Source organism: Cavia porcellus, unplaced genomic scaffold (genome assembly GCF_034190915.1).
Source record: "Cavia porcellus strain 051 isolate PalLab524CR breed Dunkin Hartley unplaced genomic scaffold, mCavPor4.1 scaffold_1, whole genome shotgun sequence".
Taxonomy (NCBI): domain Eukaryota; kingdom Metazoa; phylum Chordata; class Mammalia; order Rodentia; family Caviidae; genus Cavia; species Cavia porcellus.
The window spans coordinates 204,655,241-204,675,551 of record NW_026947484.1 but is presented as its reverse complement, the minus strand read 5'-3'; the positions used below and the strand labels follow the sequence as shown (position 1 = coordinate 204,675,551).

The 20,311-nt window shown below is 39.1% G+C and overlaps 1 non-coding gene and 1 pseudogene across 1 annotated transcript; one reads left to right on the top strand and one right to left on the bottom strand.

The window, feature by feature from the left end:
* Positions 1 to 8,245: 8,245 nt before the first annotated feature.
* LOC100718212 (L-lactate dehydrogenase B chain-like) lies at positions 8,246 to 9,208 on the top strand (annotated as a pseudogene).
* A 10,213-nt stretch (positions 9,209 to 19,421) lies between these two features.
* Positions 19,422 to 19,518, bottom strand: LOC111757130 (small nucleolar RNA U13). The gene has a single exon (XR_002791509.1). It is a non-coding gene; the product is annotated as a small nucleolar RNA U13 (small nucleolar RNA).
* Between the last annotated feature and the right edge of the window lie 793 nt (positions 19,519 to 20,311).

The following is a 20,311-nucleotide window of genomic DNA, read 5'->3' as shown; positions in this document are numbered from 1 at the left end:
GGCACCCCAGATCTGCCCAGCTCCTCCTCTGCAGACTTATGGCCAGGCGCGGCAGCTAAACAGGCTGGGCTAGGCTGATAGTGTGGGCCCACCCATCTGTCGGCAGCTCAGCAGGTCTCCAAGTTAAGCCAGAATGGGGAGGCTGATATGGAAGCCTCAAACCCACGTCTCCCCTTCACTGCACCTGGAAGCCTGGGGGAACTCCAGCAGTCTGGGCAGAGATATCCAGAGTCCTCCAGACACGCAGAGAGGCCGGTGAGGGCACCCCAGATCTGCCCAGCTCCTCCTCTGCAGACCTATGGCCAGGCGTGGCAGCTAAACAGGCTGGGCTAGGCTGGTAGTGTGGGCCAGCCCACCTATCGGGAGCTCAGCAGGTCTCCAAGTGAAGCCGGAATGGGGAGGCTGATGTGGAAGCCTCAAACCCACCTCTCCCCTTCACTGCACCTGGAAGCCTGGGGAAACTCCAGCAGTCTGGGCGGAGATATCCAGACAGAACCAACTTTTTGATTCATTGATTTTTTGGATTGGTTTCTTATTCTCTATTGCATTGATTTCTGCTCTGATTTTTTTTTTGTATTTTTCATTTTTATTGGTACCAGGGGTTGAACTCATGACTGCCTGCTTGCAAGGCAGGTGCTTATGCCGCTGAGCTAAATCCCCAGCCCCTATGCTCTGATTTTAATAATTTCCTTTCTTCTTTTGGCTTTGGGCTTGACTTGTTCTTCTTTTTCTAGATGTTTGAGGTGTAGTGTCAGAGTATTTATTTGTATTTGTTCTGTTTTTCTGATGTGGGAACTCAGTGCAATGTAATTTCCTCTGAGGACAGCTTTCATTGCATATCACAGATTCCAGAAAGTTGTATTTGTGTTTTTATTTGTTTGTAGATATTGTTTAATTTCTTCTTTAATTTCCCCTGTGACCCACTGATTACTCAAGAATGTGTTATTCAGTTTTCATGTTTTTGTGGGACTTTTGAAATATCTTTTATCATTAATTTCTCATTTCCTAGTGCTATGATCTGATAACATACAAAGGATAATTTCAACCCTTTTGCATTTATTTAAATATGTTCTGTGAGTTAATATATGGTCTGTTTTAGAGAATGACCCAAGTACTAATAAGAAGAATGTGTATTCTGCTGTTGTTGGGTGGAATACTCTGTATATTTCTATCAAGTCCATTTGTTCACATGTGTGATTCAGTTCTTTTGATTTTCTGTCTGGTTGATCTGTCCATTGGTGTCAATGGTTTGTTAAGATCTCCTGTTAAAATTGTGTTACTGCTAATTTGATTTTTCATTTCTGTTAGTACTTGTTTTATATAACTGGGTGCTCTGGAATTTGGTGCATATATAATTAAGATAGTTATCTCTTTCTTTGAAGTTTTCCTCTAACCAGTATGTAGTGACCTTCTTTAACCCTTCTGATCATTATTGGTTTGAAGTTCACATTGCCTGAAAAACAGAATAGCTATCCCACTTTTTTTTGGTTCCTGTTGCATAAAGTATTGTTTTCCATCCTTTGACTTTCAGTCTGTGAGTATCATTTTGGGTTAGATGGGTTTCTTGTAGACAGCATTTAGTTGGATTTTGTTTCTTGATCCATTCTGCCAGTCTGTTTCTTTTAATTGGTGCATTGAAACCATTCACATTAATGCTTATAACTGCTATATATTGGTTTATTTTTGACATGTTATCTTTCTGCTATTACATCTTTATCTTTCTGTTCTGTTTAATTGTCTGCTTTGTTTAGTGGTTTTTTTCCTAAATGTATCTAGGCTGTCTTTTAGTATTCTTTGCAGGGTTGGCTTGGTGATCATGAAGTTCTTTAGCTGTTCTTTGTCATGGAAGTATCTCATTTCACCATCAATTTTGAAGGATATTTTTTCAGGGTACATCATTCTAGGTTGGAAATCATTTTCCTTTATGATTTGAAATACTTCACTCCATGCCCTTCTTGACTTTATTGTTTATGCTGAGAAGTCTGCAGTCATTCTGATAGATTTTCCTTTATAGGTGATCTGTCTTTTCTCTCTGATAGCTTTTAATATTCTATTCTTTTGCTGAATTTCTAGGATGGCAATTATTATACGTCTGTGTGTAGTTTTATTTTGGTTATGGCTATTTGGAGTTCTATATGCTTCATTGATCTTGATGTCAGTTTCCAATCTCATGTTTGGGAAATTTTCAGCTATTACTTCTCTAAGTATCCTCTTGGCCTCCTTTATGTTGTCCCCTTGTTTTTCTTTTATCTCTATCAACCTGATGTTGTTTTTCTTTGCCTCATCTTGCAGGTGTTGAATTGTTATTTCCTAATTTCTTGTTATTTTTAAAAGATCTTTTCTTTCCTGTTTACTGCCTGCAATCTTGTTTTCGAGGTCTGAAATTCTATCTTCACATTCATTGAGGTGGTTTTTACAACTTCCAGTGGAATTTTTGATTTCCTGTGTATCTCTTTGCATCTATTTTATATATTCTGTTTGTTTCTTATATTGTTCATCCAGGGATTCTATCTTTTTGTTTAGTTCCTCCAATTTTTTAACTGTGTCTTCTTTAGATATGTTCAGCATCTCCTTCATTACTTTTATCATTTCTTCTTTTACCTGAGAGATTATTTCTTTTTCTATTTAAAGAAAAGGAAACAAAAAATACATGGAGATAAAAAAGGGTAGAAATAATACAAAATTACAGAAAAATAAATGGTAAGAAATCGCTGGTTGATAAGTTACATATTGTCATCTTAGAAATAGCTGTTCAGGTTACAAAATGAAAGTATTTAAAATGACATTTAAAAAGTGACACTGCAAACAATTCTGCTTAATGATCGAACAAAAACTCAGTAGTATGGTTATCAGTCCTACACATTTGTTTTACATCTCAAAGAGGGTAAGATTAAACATATCAAAACAGAACTAAATGGTTAAAAAACTATTTAAATAAATACAGATTTCAAAGCAAGTCCACTGGAGATCTTCACTGTCTATCTAACTGTCTCTAGTTTCTTTCAAATAGTTGTCCCCATCTTCACCCACATTATATACATATTGAATATTATAGTACTATTAAAAACATTACAGGATGATGACTTTTTAGGTCTTCAAGATCTAACATTGGGGAAGACAATAATAACTACTATCACATCTCTCATTCTCTTTATGTTAGCCATCCCCATCTTTACATATGTTGAAATTGAACTTCAGAGACTAGATTAATATCATTCTGATAAGTGAATAATAGCATTGCTAGAATTTATATCATAATGCTACAAAATTAGCATTGGGTTTCTTAGTGTCTCTTCTTCAGAGTATCTGTTCATTACATCTTGCATTATATAATCTGTTCCCGTAAATAATTTTTAAAAAAATCCCATGTGTGAATTTCTACACACATATCTATCCTCTCTGTATTATAGGGAAAAATAGATTATAACAAGACAGCAAAACAAATTCCTAAAAAAACATGCAATGGATAAGACATATAAGACCACAATATAGGTGATCTTCTGTAGTTACTATGTTTTCTCTTGCTATTTTCAATAGATTTGTCTACACCATCAGCTTAATATAGTTAAACATAGTATTACCTATTTTTATAAAATCACAACTTTGAAAGCATTATAGGATTTGAGAGCTGTTAGTAATTAATACCAGTATGGATATCCTTTACATCTTGTCATCTTCAGAGTAGTTGCCTCTACTTTTAGGGTTGATACTAACAAGCATACCAAATTCAAATGAAATCAGCCAAGGGAAACCCATGGTCTTATGAATCAGATTCAATTAAGATCAGTCATAGTAAGACAATGTAAGTAATACAGGATTTCAGTTTAAGTTAATTGGAAAGTAAGGATAGTTACCATGGTATAACCTGCTATTTTTGGGCCAAATGTCCGTGCCCTTAAATCTGACATGAGTGGACAGACCAGAACAAATTAAATCCAAACTAAATATGGCGATAAGACTACTGTTAACACTGTTAATACTGATGCACTATTAACAATGACCTCTGCCATTTTTTATAGTGTTTCAGAGCTGTCTATACTAAAGACTATAGCTTACCGTCTCTGCCTCATGTCTGCTACCCCACTTTTCTGCTATAATTTTTCCACCTTATTCCCACATTCCACTGCCTGCTCCATTCATTGAGGCCTCTCTGCCACTGTTGCTGGAATCCTGGTATCCCTTCCTCTCTTTCTCTGTAATGTCCTTCAGCACTCTCTGTAGGTTGGATTGGTGGCCACGAACTCCCACAGTTCCTCCTTGTCTTGGAAGCATCTTATTTCTCCATTAATTTTGAGAGAGAGTTTTAACAGATATATGAGTCTTGGTTGCATATTATTTTCTTTCAGGACTTGGAATGTTTCTCCCCATTCCCTTCTTGACTTAAGAGTTTGTGTTGATAAGTCTGTTGTTATTTTCCTAATTTTCCCATTGTAGGTAATTTGCTTCTTTTCTCTGGCTGCTTTTAATATTCTGTTATTTTGGTGGATTTCTGGTATCTTGATTATTATGTGTGTATGTGTAGATCTGTTTTGGTTGTAGGTAGCTGGTGTTCTGTATGCCTCTTTTATGTGGATATCATTTCTTTTTGCTATACATGGGAAATTTTGCTTTAATGTATCTGTGAATATTCTTTGTATTTTATTTTTGGTTGCTCCTGCTTCCTCATTCACATTCTTTATTCTTAAGTTATGTATCCTTTTGTCATCTTCTAGCCTTTGAATTGTTTCTTTCTGGTTCCTTGTTATTCTTAAGAGGTTTTTTCTTTCACAATCATATGTCATAAATCTCTCTTCAAGTTTCAAAAGGTTAGCTTTAGTTTCTGTCAAGGCATTTTGCCAGTGTTCAATCGAGTTTTTATTTTCCTGGTAATCTCTTTGAATCTGTTTCATGTATTCTAAGTTATGTTTAAATCCTTTTTCAGAAGTTTCTCTTTCTTTTCTGATTTCCTCAGTTCTTCCATCTGTGTTCTCTTGGGCAAGGCTTGTCATTTCTTTAATTAATCTCTTTATATCTTGCCTCACTTGGATCAGGAGTACAGCTTTAAATTCATCTATGAGGTCATGGAGGTAGTTTTTAATTTCAGCTGATGCTGTGTCCAGTATTGGATGGTTACTGTGCTTGTTCTCTTCAGTATTTACTTCTTCTAGGCTTATTTTCTCATGTTGGGCAGCTGGAGATTTAAAAAAATTTTTATCTTGTCATGTTTCTGGTTTCTTTCAGACTGGAGTGTCCTGGGGGTCTCTGGCCCTCTCCATATTGCTTAGGGCCTTTCAGAAGTGTGCTGACTTGAGTTTTTGCTGTGTAGCCCAATTTGCTGTTATTTGGGGTAGGCAGGGATGCAGGGATGGTGCAGGCTAGCCTCCAGCCTCTGTGCCACTCAATCTGTAAATTAGGCTGTACTTTCTGGATGTCACAGAGTTGTGACTATTTTGTATCTGCTTATTGGGCCCCAAGCAGAGGCTTAGTTCAGCCCCAGCAGATCCTGCCAGTTGTCTCTGTGCCAGAAGCAGCTGACTAATGTCACCATGGCACAGGGTTCTGCCCAAATCCCAGCTGTTCTCTTCCAGACCTCTCTGTGCCAGGAGCACCATGACAGCGGGTCTGCCCAATTCCAAGATGTCTTCCACTAGTTCTCTCTATGATGCTGAAGCCAACATGGTGCCAGGCTCTGCCCAATTTCAAGATGTCCTCCACCAGACCTCTCTACGCCAGGGGCAACTTGGTGATGTCATGGAGCCGCAGGTTCTCCCCAACTCTAAGATGTCTTCCACCAGACTCTCTGTGTTATTGATGTTGCCATCGTGGCGGGCTCTGCCCAATTCCAAGATGTTCTCTGGCCAACCACAGCAGCTGCTGGACCCAGTCCCTAGTACTCACCAGGCCTCGGTGCAGGTCTTCCTCTTGAGTCTACTGCACACTATGCCGCTTGCCTTCACTGCATTCCCGGCACAGCATGGAATGGTCAGAAAACTGCACAGCGTTCAGCTTCAGAGCTCCAGAGCTTTTCACAATCTCCTCTGGTGCAGCGGGGCAGTCCTGGCTGCTTTGCGGGTTCCTGGGTCTCAATTTCCAGCAGTCACCAAAAGCCAACACAGCTTTTCCTATGGGGTCCACTGGTCAGTTTGCCACATTAAAGGTGTGGGATTTGCAGCCTCCCATTATCAGCCTTCGCAGCCCCAGCACAACTTTAAATCCTCCAGCCGCACTGTCTTGGTTAATAAGAATCATTATCCATTCCTCTGGCCCTCTCCAATTTGTCATATTCTAGCATCTAATATGATTTGTCCAGAGAGAGTCTCCACCCAACCCCCTAGCAAGCCGCCATTTTTGAAAACCCGAGAGATTATTTCTAGTTTGAATTCCTTTAAGGCTTCCTGGAGTTGCTTCTTTATTTTGGTTACTATTATTTCAGGTATATGGCATGTATTTTTTTCTATGTACATTGCTCGTAGGCTTTCTTGGGTTGGGCTGGATGTTTGAGATTGCATTTTGGTCTTTCATTTTTTCACTTTCCTTTATTTCTGAGCTTCAAGTGTTGTTCCAAGCTTCCCCTGGGCATGTTGGAAATTGTCTCTTTTGTCCTGGGCTCCTGGGACTCCTCTGGTAGTATAGTTCCCTAATTGGGCAGCGAAGCCCCCAGATTAAGACAAGGTTGCCAGGCTCCTCTCAGGTAGACCTAAAGTCTGGGCTCCTGGGACTCCTCTGGTAGTATAGTTCCCTAATTGGGCAGCGAAGCCCCCAGATTAAGACAAGGTTGCCAGGCTCCTCTCAGGTAGACCTAAAGTCTCCTCAAGATACACAGCTCCCCCATTTGGCAGCAAAGCTTCCCTGAGGGAAAGAAGGCCACCAGGTGTGGTCCAGGCAACCCCAAATCCCCCTAAGCCCAATCTAGTGCAAGCACAGTGGGTCCCCAATCCCCTAAAGTAAGGGTCTCATACTCTCTTGGGTATTGGGTGTGGTGTAACTGTCCAGCTCCTTGGATGGCAAAGCTGCCCAGGCTGATAGAGGGCCCCCCTATGGCCTAACTAGGCCTCAAACCTCCTCTGGAGGGCTGCTCTCCCCTCCAGACAGTGGCAGTAGTACTGGTGCTCTCTAGGATGAAAGAAGGTCACAGGCAAGGTCGGAGCAGTTTCCCTCAGCTTGTCCCAGTTCCCTCCTTCAGGTGGGAACAGCTGCCATGTGCCCTCTGGGTGAGAGAGGGCAGTCAGCAAGGCTTGAATGGGGTCCTGCGGCTTGGCCCAGCTCACTCTTCCTGGTGGGCAGCTGTGGTGTGGCCTTTGGGTGAGAGAGGGTGGTCTGCAAGGCTGAAACGGAGTCCCGTGGCTTGGCCCAGCTCACTCTTCCTGGCAGGCAGCTGTGGTGTGGCCTTCAGGTCTCTATCTCTTTCTAAAAGTACACAAGAGAGATCTCAGTTGTGTGCAGGGCATCTGTGGTGGATTAATGCTCAATTTATAACACCCAGGTGAACTGAATCAGCATGGTGCTGGAATGTCCACCTGAGAATTGCTTTCAACAACAGCATAACAAGAGAACCAGAGGGGAAGTTCATGTGCTGTGGATTCTTCTGGAGAAGCTTGTCGCACTGATATCTGGATATGAACTCAGCTGTTCTCATCTTCAGAGGAGCTCAGGTCCTTGCTATCACTGAGGATGGTTGAGGTTCTCTGGGGAGTTCTGATCTGTACCTTGAGTGTCACTTCCTGGCTCCAGTGCAGACTTCTCAGCCTGCTGGCACAGAGCCTTTGGCTGGTGCAGACTTTCTAGGTTCCACCACCGACCTTTGGGCCTTCCCAGTGCAGATCCTGAAACACACTTGTGTGAGACACTGCTGTGGCTCTAGGCCTCCAGGTGAACTTGTGAGAGATGTTGCTCTAGGTCTTCAGCTGGACTCCTTCAGGATACTGTCATTGGGCCCAGGACCTGAGCTGAATTCCTTGGGTCACTGGTGTCTGGACAGATTTCTTGCACTCTTTTGCATTTGACTTTTTGAGTGAATATTATAAAATAATCCTGTGTGTCTTGTATTAAATCTTTTCACTTGTAAGCCCTGACTACCACAGCATCTTAAATGATTATTGGTAGCTCAGTGTGTGTTCTCCAAGCATCACTTTTAGTTTTTATGTTATAAACTTGTGATCCACTTATGACAACATTGTTTAAAATTTGATTTTTTTGAATCAGACACTGCCATCTCTATACCATGGTCATAGGACTCTGGACCTTCCCACACAGGTGAAAAATAGCAACACTGAAGGAAAAACTCATCACACCAGGTGTGGAAGAAGAGGCAGGGGTGCCACAGGTGGTCATGGTAGTGGTGTTGGGGAAGTTGGAATAGTGTGTGCTATCAGCATCCTGGAAAGTCTCTGGCTGATGAGTTATCCCTTGTGGATGTTTTGAAGATAAACTCAAATGATGGATTGGCAGAATGGAATTGTGTTTCTTCAGACATCTAAAATTGTGGCAGACAAATACTACTCTGCCAACTCTAAGATTGTGGTTGTCACCACCAGGATTTGTCAGCAGGAAGGGGAGAGTTGGCTCAGTGTGATGCAGAGAAATGTTAATGTCTTCAAGTTCATTATTCCTCACATCATCAGGTGTAGTCCTGACTGCACCATCATTGTGATTTTCATCCCCATGGACATTCTCACATATGCTGCCTGGAAACTAGGTGGATTGCCCAAGCACTGTCTGATTGGAAGCAGATTCAATCTGGATTCTGCTAGATTTTGCTATCTTACATCTGAAAAACTTGGCATTCATCCCAGTGGCTGCCAGGATGGATTGTGGGAGAACATGGCAACAGCAGTGTGGCTGTCTGGAGTGGAGTGAATATAGCAGGTGTTTCCCCCCAGGAACTGAATCTGGAAATGGGCACAGACAATGAGAGTGAAAATTGGAAGGAAGTGTGTAATATGGTAGCAGAAAGTGCCTATGTAGTCATCAGGCTAAAAGATTATACCAACTGGGTCATAGGGTTAAGTGTGGCTAAGCTTGCTGAGTCCATCTTGAATCTATCCAAGGTTCATCCAGTGTCATCACATCACCATGGAGAATGAAGCCTTCTTGTGCCTGCCCTGCATCATGATTGCTCAGGGCTTAACCCAACATTATCAATCACAGACTGAAGGATGAAGAGATTGCTCAGCTCCAGAAAAGTGCAGATATGCTGTGGGACATCCAGAAGGACCTTAAAGACCTGTGACTACTGTGTTCTGGGTAGAAGTTTAAGAGTAAAATATATTTATGGGGAGAAAGAAAACTTCTGTTGAGAGAGACAGAAGAAGTCCTGATCTGGTTGCCAAGGACTCTGTCTTCTCCAGGTATTTTATAGAGTAAAATCATGGGGTGAGATGGGCTCAAGGTGGGGAAAACTGGGAACTCACAAGGCAGATGGGCAGAAGGTGAGACAGAACTATGGTTAGCCAATAAGATCAATAGTTCAGGTAAAATTGATTATGTTAGGGACAATAAATGGTGAAGTGAGTCACCTAGAAAGTGGGCATTCTTAGAGAGCAATGACTCTTCCCTAGGAGCTTGGGAGGATGACTCTTGACTACCTCCGAGTGATATGGAGCCATTTAAAATATCAGTCTTTAGGATATGGATGCATTTTTTGATCTTTTGATCTTTTTGATCTTTTGCCCTGAGGCCTGGCCCACAGGGGAGGTCCTGTCTCTCCCATAGTTGCAAGGTATCTGGGCTTCTGCACTGGCTCCTTTGAGGACCTAGCCCTGTCTCACTGCTTAGAGTATTTCTAACTAGCTCAGCTGCCTGCAAAATCTCCCCTCTGAAGAAGTAACCTGAACTGCTGTGAGGGGGTAATGGGTGATGACTGATCTAGATTCTTAAGGCTGAAGAGGGTTGTAGAGGTTGAACGGCAGTCAGAGGTACTTCTGCAGAGATCCTGTCTAGAAGCCCTCTATAGGCACCAGGAATTTTCATCTTGGGTTGCACACAGCTTTAAGTCAGAGGAGACAAAGTCAAAGAAACAGTTAAGTATGTATGGGACAAAGAATAAAATCAATAAGACAATTATGAGTATAGTTAACAAAGATTTCCATCAAGAGGAACTAGTAACAGCTTTCCATAAGGAGGAGAAAGATAAGCTCCAGGGAATCTGAGAGTCTGACATGTTGTTAAGGTGTTGCCAAATGTCTTGAATAGTTACTGAGATACTAGCAGAAGAATCAGGAATGTATACGCAGCATTCAATTCAGTTTTTTTAAATTTAAAATAAAAAAACAAAACAGTATAAGGGTAAAAATAATACAGAATTATAAAAAAAGATAAGAAATCACTAGTTAATAGATTACATATTATCATCTTAGAAATAGTTGTTCAAGTTACAGGATTAAAGCATACAAAGTGGACATTTAAACAGTGAGACTGCAAATAGTTGTGTTCAATGATCCAACAAAAACTTACTAATATAGTCATCTATCTTAACACACCTAAACATACTTGCAGTTGTATCCTTTAGAGCACTTTTTTTCCTCTCTTTTTTACATCAAAATTTACACACTTTGGTTTTATTACTCCCATACTTCTTATTACTTTTTTGGAAGAGAATAAAACCAAATATGACAAAACAAAGCAGTCAGTCAAAACAAAGGATAGACATAGCACATGATGTAAAAACAGAATACAAGGTTGTCAACAATGGTTACCATAATGCATCTTGCTTCCTTAAAAAGAATTGCCTATATCATCAGGTATAATAAAATTGAACAAAACTACAGAACAAGACCAATAAAACCTAAACATTGGAAACATTACAGGACTTCAAAAGAAGATAACAGTCAAACCAGAATGGGCATCACAGTGAATCTTATTGCCTTCAAAGTAGTTGCCTGTACCCTCAAACTTGATACTATCAAAAAGAATGGATCAGAGTATAATCAGTCAAAACAAGATAGTGGGAGTAATACAGGGCTTCAAATCAAGTTAATAGGAAATTGAAAAGTTACTATAATATATCTAAATTTTTTGATTTTTTCCCTTAATCAATCAATAATAATAAAAAATAAATAAATGAAATGTTTTATGAAAAAGGGGGAGATTGAGATAAAAGAGGACAAAACAACATAACAATACAGGTCATAGCATGAAATTGCAGCAACCTAGTGCTTCACCACAAGATAACCCGACTTAATAGTAGTTACCATACTGTCTCTTTCCTTGAAATACTTGAATATAACTTCGTATACTATAGCATCAAACATATCAAGACAGTGTGAAACCATTCAAGTGGATGAAAGTATTACAGGGTATTTAGAACCAGCTAACGTAAAATGAACAATGGTTTCTATATTATCCCTTTGCCTATAAAATTTTTTGTTTATACTATCACATATAATAAAATCCAGTAAGATACAACATGATAAAACCAATGGAGACAGAAGAGCAACAGTTTGGTGGGACTTCAAAACAAGATGATATTAATTCAGCACTAGCTATTATGATGTCTTGTTTTCTTCAAAATAGCTGTTCATTTCATCAGAGGCAATAATATCAAATAGCCCAGAATAAAGCCATTCCAATTAATGAGTGAAAACTATAAGGCTTCAAGGCCACATAATGGGGAATCATGATTACCACATAGTTTTATATATTTGAATCATTTCTTACACTAGGGAAACTATTCGGTATTAACACATGTGAGTTTGATACATTTCACTTATGAGTATGGTCTCAAGCTGCATCCATTTATTTATAAATATCTCAATGTGATCCTTCTTTATAGCTGAGTAGTATTCCATTGTATAAAAATACCACAACTTTTTATCCATTCCTCAGTTGATGGACACTTGGATTACTTCCAAAATCTGGTAATTATAAATTGTGCTGCTATTAACATAGGTGCACGTATATCACTGTGGTATGATGATTTCAGTTCTTCTGGATATATGCCTAGAAGTGGAATAGCTGGAACAAATGGGACTTCCAATCCCAACTTTTTGGGAAATCTCCAGACTGACCTCCACAATGGTTGCACCAGTCTACACTCCCACCAACAGTGCAGGAGAGTTCCTTTTTCTTCACAGCTTCTCCAGCATTTATTGTTGATGGTTTTCTTGATCCTGGCCATTTATTCTGGAGTGAGATGGAATCTCAGTGTGGTATTAATTTGCGTTTCTGTAATGAATAATGATGATGAACATTTTTTTCATGTACTTATTTGCCGTTTGTATTTCTTCATCTGAGAATTGTGCATTCATCTCAGATGCCCATTTTTGGAATGGATATTTGAATTTTGGGGGTCTGATTTTTAAAAATTCTTTATATGTTTTAGACAGAAGTCCTTTGTCTGAGGGGCAGTTCACTAAGATTTTTTTCCCAATTTGTGAGTTTTCTTTTCACTATGCTGGAGATTTCTTTTGACATGCAGAAACTTTTTAATAAGAGGTGGTCCCAGTTATTGATTCTGGGAAGTATTTCCCGTGCAGTTTGAGTCCTGTTCATGAATTCTCTACCTACCCCTATGTCTTAAAGGTTTCTACCCAATTTGTCTTCCAATAGATTTTGTGTTTCTGTTTTAATATTCATATCATTGATCCATTTAGATTTTAATTTAGTACATGGTGATAGGCCTGGGTCTAGTCTTAATTTTTGGCACATGGAGAGCCAGTTTTTCCAACACCATTTATTAAAGAGACTGTTGTTCTTCCAGTGAACATGTTTGGCCCCTTTATCAAAGATAAGGTGGTTGAGTGTGTTTGTAGTTGTGGTTGTATCTTCTAATCTATTCCACTGATCTTTGGCTCTGTTTTGGTTCCAGTACCATGTGATTTTACTACAGTTGCTTTGTAGTATAACTTCAAGTCAGGGATTGTGATGCCTCCTGCCTTGCCTGTGTTGCTTAGAATTGTCTTTGCTATTCTAGGTCTCTTCTCACTCCAGATCAATTTTAGGAGTGATTTCTCTAGATCTATGAGGTATGTTGATGGTATTTTTATGATCTTCTTGATGATTTGCTGCATCCTATTTTCCAATATTTTATTGAGGATTTTTGCATGTGTTTTCATTAGGGAGATTGGTCTACAGTTCACTTTTTAATTGGATCTTTCTCACGTTTTGGTACTAGAGTAATATTTGCTTCCAGGAATGACTTAGGAAGGATTGCTTCCCTTTCAATTTCATTGAAGAGTTTGAGGAGTGTCGGCATTAGGTCTTCTTTGTATTTCTTGTAGAATTCTGCAGTGAATCTGTCTGGGCCTGGGGTCTTCTTTGTAGGTAAGAATTTAATTACATTTTCAATTTCATTAATAGAAATTGGGTGATTCAGCAGTTTTACATCCTCTTGACCTGGCTTTGGTACATCATATGTTTCTAGGAATCTGTCTATTTCTTCTGTGTTATCAAACCTTTGAGAGTAGAGGTTTTCAAAATAGGTGTTGATGATGTTTTGTATTTTATAGAGTCTGAAGTGATTTCACCTTTTTCATTTCTTATTGCATGTATTTGAGCTTTTTCTCCCCTTTTTTAAAATAAGGTGGTTAGGGGCTTATCAATTTTATTTATTCTTTCAAAAAACCAACTCTTTGATGCATTGATTTTTGGATTGTTTTCTTAGTCTCTATTGTGTTGATTTCTGCCCTGATTTTTATAATTTCCTCTCTTGTTTTGGCTTTGGGCTTGATTTTCTTCTTTTTCTAGCTGTTTTATGTGTAGCATCAGGTTATTTATTTGTATTCATTCTGTTTTCCTGAAGTGGAAACTCAGAGCAAAAATTTTCCTCTGAAGACAGCTTTCATTGCATCCCAGTCATGCGGGTAAGTTGTATTTGTATTTTCATTTTCTTGTAGGTATTGTTTAATTTCTTCTTTAATTTCCCCTGTGACCCACTGATTACTCAAGAGTGTGTTATTCAGTTTCCATGTGTTTGTGGGATTTTTGCTGTATCTTTTATCATTAATTTCTAATTTCAAAGCGCTATGATCTGATAACATGCAAGGGATAGTTTCAACTCTTTTGCATTTATTTATGTATGTTTTGTGAGCTATTATATGATCTATTTTAGACAATGACTCATGTACTGCTGAGAAGAATTTGCATTCTGATATTGTTGGATGGAACACTCTGTATATGTCTATCAAGTCCATTTGTTCACAGATGTGATTCAGTTGTTATTTCTTTGCTGATTTTCTGTCTGGTTGATCTGTCCTTTGGTGTCAGTGGTGTGTTAAGATCTCCTGTTACAATTGTGTTACTGACAATTTGATTTTTCATTTCTGTTAATACTTGTTTTATATAACCGGGTGCTCTGGAATTTGGTGCATATATATTTAAGACAGTTATCTCTTTCTCTTGAAGTTTTCCACTAATGGGTATGTAGTGACCTTCTTTGTCTCTTCTGATCATTATTGGTTTAAAGTTCATATTGTCTGCACACAGAATATCTATTCCTGCTTTTTTGGGGGTTCCTGTTGCATGAAGTATTGTTTTCCATCCTTTGACTTTCAGTCTGTGAGTATCCTTCTGCCTTAGATGGGTTTCTTGTAGACAGCATATGGTTGGATTTTGTTTCTTGATACATTTTGCCAGTCTGTTTCTTTTAATTGGTGCATTGAGACCATTTACATTGATAGTCATAACTGTTATATGTTGGTTTATTTTTGACATGCCATCTTTCTGCTGTTGCATCTTTATCTTTCTGTTTTGTTTAATTATCTGCTTTGCTTGGTGGTTTTTTCCTAAGTGTATCCAAACTGTCTTTCAATATTTTTTGCAGGGTTGGCTTGGTGATCATGAAGTTCTTCAGCTTTTCTTTGTCATGGAAGTATCCTATTTCACCATCGATTTTGAAGGATAGTTTTCGAGGATACATCAGTCTAGGTTGGAAATCATTTTCCTTTAGGATCTGGAATACTTCACTCCATGCTCTTCTTGACTTTATTGTTTGTGCTGAGTAGTTTGCTGTGATTCTGATAGGTTTTCCTTTATAAGTGATCTGTCTTTTCTCTGTGATAGCTTTTAATAATCTATCTTTTGTTGGATTTCTGGGATGGTTATTATTATATGTCTGGGTAAAGTTTTATTTTGGTTATGACTTTTTGGAGTTATATGTGCTTCACTGAACCTGTTGTTGGCTTCTGATCTCATGCTTGGGAAATTTTTATCTATTACTTCTCTAAATATCCTCTCAACATCCTTTTTTATGTCATCCCCTTCTTTTTCATTAATTCCTATCAATCTTATGTTCTTTTTCTTTGTGTCATCTTGCAGTTGTTGAATTGTTATTTCCTGATTCTTTGTTATTTCTAAAGGATCTTTACTTTCCTGTTCACTAGCTGCAATGTTGTCTTCAAGGTCTGAAATTCTATCTTCACTTTCATTGAGGCAGCTTTTACAGCTTTCAGTGGAATTTTTGATTTCCTGTATATCTCTATGCATCTGCTTTATGTATTTTGTTTGTTTTATATATTGCTCATCTAGGGATTCTATCTTTTTGTTTAGTTCCTCCAAATTTTTAACTGTGTTTTCTTTAGATATATTCAGCATCTCTTTCATTTCTTTTATCATTTCTTCTTTTACCTGGGAGATTATTTCTAGTTTGAATTCCTTTAAAGCTTCCCAGAGTTGCTTGTTTATTTCAGTTGGTATTATGTCCAATATTTGAGGTGTATGGAATGTATTTTCTTCTATATACTTGCTTCTAAGGTTTCTTTGGATGGGCTGGAGGTTTCAGATTGTAATTTGGTCTTTCTTTTTGTTATTTTCCTATATTTCTGTGTTTCAAGAGTTTTAAGTCTTATTCAAAAGATTCCTCAGCGTCTGTTGGAAATCCACTTCTATGTCCTCAGCTCTTGGGATTCTGGCACCCAGTTCCCCCAGGCCCTGGGCTTCTGGAACCAGTGGTGCTCTCTTGCTCGCTTAGAACTCTACAGTCCTCCAAGCACAGCCAGGCACCAGAAAGTGGATGCAGGCACCCCAGCCCAGCCTAGCTGTTCCAGTGCACCCTGAAGGCTCTCGAGGGTCCCAAACAAGCTGAGCTATGGGGGAAAGTGCATGGGGCAGTTACCCCAGGATGCTGGGCTTCTGGAACAGTGGTGCTGGCCTGCTTCCTTAGAACTCCACCGTCCTCCAAGCACATTGGGAGGCAGATACAGGTGCCCCAGACCCGCCTAGCTGTTCCAGTTCACCCAGAAGGAGTGAGGGTCCAAACAAGCTGGGCTCTGGGGTAAGTGGGCCCCTGCCTGCTTGCTTAGAACTCCACAATTCTCCCAGCACAGCTGGAATGGGGAGGCGGAACCAGCATTCAGTTTTTACAGTTGCACAAGTGCCTCTCTGTGCTGCTGTTAGAATGTCTAATGTCTAATGATTTTTAAGGACGACCTGTGATAAAAGCACATCCATCTTATATTTTATAGGAGATCCACTGGCTGTTAGATGATTTTTTCTATATGGCTGCATGAGCATGTAATACTAGGAAAGCACACTTAGAATTGGTATAAATACTGACTTTTGGTCCCTTGCTGAGTTGTGAGTCTCTGGTCAGAGCTATGAGCTCTGTTAGCTGAACACTAGTTCCAGGTGCAAACGAGGAGCTTCCAAGAATGTGGTGTAAAGTTATCACTGTACACTCTGCCTTCTTTATGCATCTTCCATGAAGGAGCTGCCATCGCAGAAGAGGGTTAAATCTGGGTCTGTAAGTGGGATGTCTAAAAAGTCTTCTGGATGCATAAGTATGAAGAATTACCTGTTCACAGTAAGGTGTATGAATCTCAGTTTTTTCTCCTGTTCTGGCAGCAAGGTGGTGGAATTTAGGAGGAACATGTATTTATTTGAATGGCCAGTGCTTCTAGAAGTAGAGTGTGGTATTTAAGATGTCAGTTTTTGGACATCCATATATTCCTCTTGGAAGAAAGGAGTCCTGCCACATTGTGATGTGTACATATTCTAAATGTGTCTAGGTCCCATACGTGGGCTGCTTTTGGTTAAAGCTTCTTCCACTGTCACCTGGAAGCTGGTTCTCCCCAGTATGTATCAGGTTTAATTTCCAAAGGAGATTTGCCTAGAACACTGAGTGGGAACATGGCTCTTATTGTGTTCTCCTAGATGGGCACAATTCCATTGTCTCATCTGACCTGGAGACGGGGTGTGTGTCCCTCATCTAAGATGACTTCCCTGTCTTCAGTGTTGGCAAACACTCATTTTCTATTGGCTTAACTAAGAAGGAAAAGACTGGAATAATCTATTTTTCCTAACTTCACATGCCTCTATAAGGGAAGTACAAAGTGGAAATGAGTAGAGGTAAAGTCAAAGGAAGGAGACTGAAGCAGAGCAGGCTTTATATTTCCTCTAGTGTACAGAGGAGGATCAGAGCCAGTGTGTTACAGTGAAACTTGTCCTCCAAGCCTTGAAGACTGGCCCACCAGCCTAGTGCTACTTAAATGGTGGAAGGAGTTCTGGATTTTATTGTAGGCACATATATTTTCTAAATCTGAGCTAGATTTCCACTTAAGAGAACCTTTTTACAGGAGTTTACATTAAAATCTGTCAGACATGTTCTAACATTTTTCTCTGTAGTGCTATTGTCTAAATATAGTCAAATAGTACCAGTAACTTTAGCAACTAATTTAAATTTAGCTTGTACAAGAATAATAATGTACCATTAAAAATATCATAACTTGAAATAATTTCACATGTTTTAATTTAGATTCACATTATTTTAATAAACCAATTAAAACAAAGCAATTAAATTATTAGACAAAGCAATTAAAAACAATAGGCAAATAACAAGCAATTATCACAAGTAGTTATAAACAACTGGCAAAGACAAAGCAAGAATTGAAGCATAAAATTTGTTACCTACTTGAGTACCAGTCCAGAGTCTATGAAGCTAAAGCAAACTCTCACCTCCATCCAGTGATCTCGGTGGAAGACCTCCAAATGATACAGCGGAATGAGACTCCCGACTTACTGTGTCCGTGAGTTTGTGTTCTCTAAAATCGAAGAATGAATTTTAGGAAGAACAGAGGTTAAGGGTAGAATATATTTATTAAGAGAAAGAAAGCTTCTGTCTGAGAGAGGCAGAAGGGGTCTCAAGCAGCTTGCTCTGGGCTGTAGAAGTTTAAAAATCACCCTATGACTAAACCAGAGACTTCAGCTTTCATCCATTGTACGTGGGTCACACCGCAGTGTGAGCAAATATTGATTTTTCTCCAAATGTAAGTTAAAGAGTAAAAGGAGAGAGAGGTGTGTTTGGGGCTGGCCTAGATGTGGCCTCTCCCATGACTTCCACTGTCTCTGCAGAGCACCTTGCGGGACCCGGGAATTCCAGCTAGAGCTCCCACCCTTTCTTCCAGAACCTTGGACTACAGCAGATTAACTGTGCTAGGTTGAGGGGAAATTCAGTGACTGCCTCACCCAAATGGAAGATCTCGGCAGGCTCCATTCAGGGTGGTGAGTGTGCCCCTAAAATAGAGGTGTATAATGGGTAAACAGGCTAGTAGTAAGGCTCCATCCAACTAACTGCAAGACCTTGGTGAATCTGACAAGAGTGTGGGTGACCCCTTCCTGCACACAGAAAACTTCAGGCAGAGTAAGGAGTGTGCCAGTAAGGATTCCCCCAACTTGGAGAAAATCAAAAGAGTTTATGAGACACACAGGCACACAATAGGGACACAGTAGGGCCTCAGCTGACAAAAACAGGGAGATTTGGTGACGTGGAATAACCTGAAGATAAAGTAATACCATGAACTAAAAGTTGACCTACACCAATACTACTAGGCCTGTCAGCCCAGGAAAGACTCACCCTACAGGCCCTGCAGGGAGAAGTCAGGTGGCTGGCCCATCTCTTCATTGAGGGACTCAGCAATTGGACAAACATCAACCTTACATTAAGACCCCAAGATACACACTGCCAACAGTTGACACTCATGGGATCGAAAGACCAAATATTAACTTGAAGAGGGAAACAGCAAAACGAAAAGCAAAATGCAGTGTCAAACATCTAGTCCACCAGGAGCAATTACAGGAGACACTGAAATAGAGGACTTCAAGAGTAACACACTGGAAATCTCCAAGAAGACAGTGAGTGAAATAAAAAAAAAAAAACAACAACTCCATGCACCCATAGAGGACATCAAATCAGAAGTACTCTCCCATGTAAAGATAGAAATAACAACCATAGTAAAGGAGGTGCTGAGCACAGCTAAAGAAGAAATAGAGAAAAAAGTACAGGAGCATGGGAAACTGATTGAATCCTTGAATGAACAATATAGAAAACATGCAGAAATCAGTAAACAAACTCACAGAGACACCCAAGAAACAAAATATTCTATTCAAAGCTGGCAAAATCATTTAAATGAAACTGAGGATAGAATTTCAGACTTTGAGAACAGGATTGCAATTAATGATCAGGAAAGGATAGAACTTTTTTTTTTTTTTTTTTTTTTTTTTTTTTTTTTTTACATCAGACAGTGTCATAACAAGGTTCAAAGCAGGCACATGTCATGCATGGAGCATGAATACCTAATCATCATGTTTATGAACCTGAGTATCAAGGATAGAACTTTTAAAAACAACAAAGCAGCATGAAGTGACAATCCAGCAGCTTCAAGATGATGCCAAGAGCAACATTGTAAGTTTATTTTGTTTTTGAATATATTTGTATTTTAAAGAGATTAACTTCAAAAAGGACATAACAAAGCAGATCAGAACAGAACAATGTAAGCAAAGCAGTATTTTACCACAAGACAACCTGTAATTAACTATAACTACAATAACATCTCTTTCTTTGAAATAGTTGAGCAAAACTTCATATACAGTAGAGTCAAACATAGCAAAATAGTACAAAACAATTCAAGAGAATGAAAGCATTACAGGGCATTCAGAACCAAATAACAGACAATGAACAATGGCTACTGTATTATCTCATTTTCCATAGAAAATTTGTTTATACTATCATACATAATGAAATCCAATATGATACAATATGATAGAACCAATGGAAACAGAAGGACAAAAGCATGGTAGGACCTCAGAGTAAGAGGATATTAAATCAGTACTGGCCATTATAATGTCTTGTTTTCTTCAAAATAGCTGTTCATGCTATCACAGATGATAAAATCTAACAAACCAGGATAAAACCATTTCAACTAATGAATACAAACATTATAAGGCTTCAAAGCAATGTAATGGGGAATCATAATACCATAAGCTCTTATGTACTCTTACTATTTCTTACACTAGGGAGACTATACGGTATTTATACATGTGAGTTTGATTTATTTTGCTTATGAATATGGTCTCAAGTTGCATCCATTTATTTATAAATATCTCAATGTGATCATTCTTTATA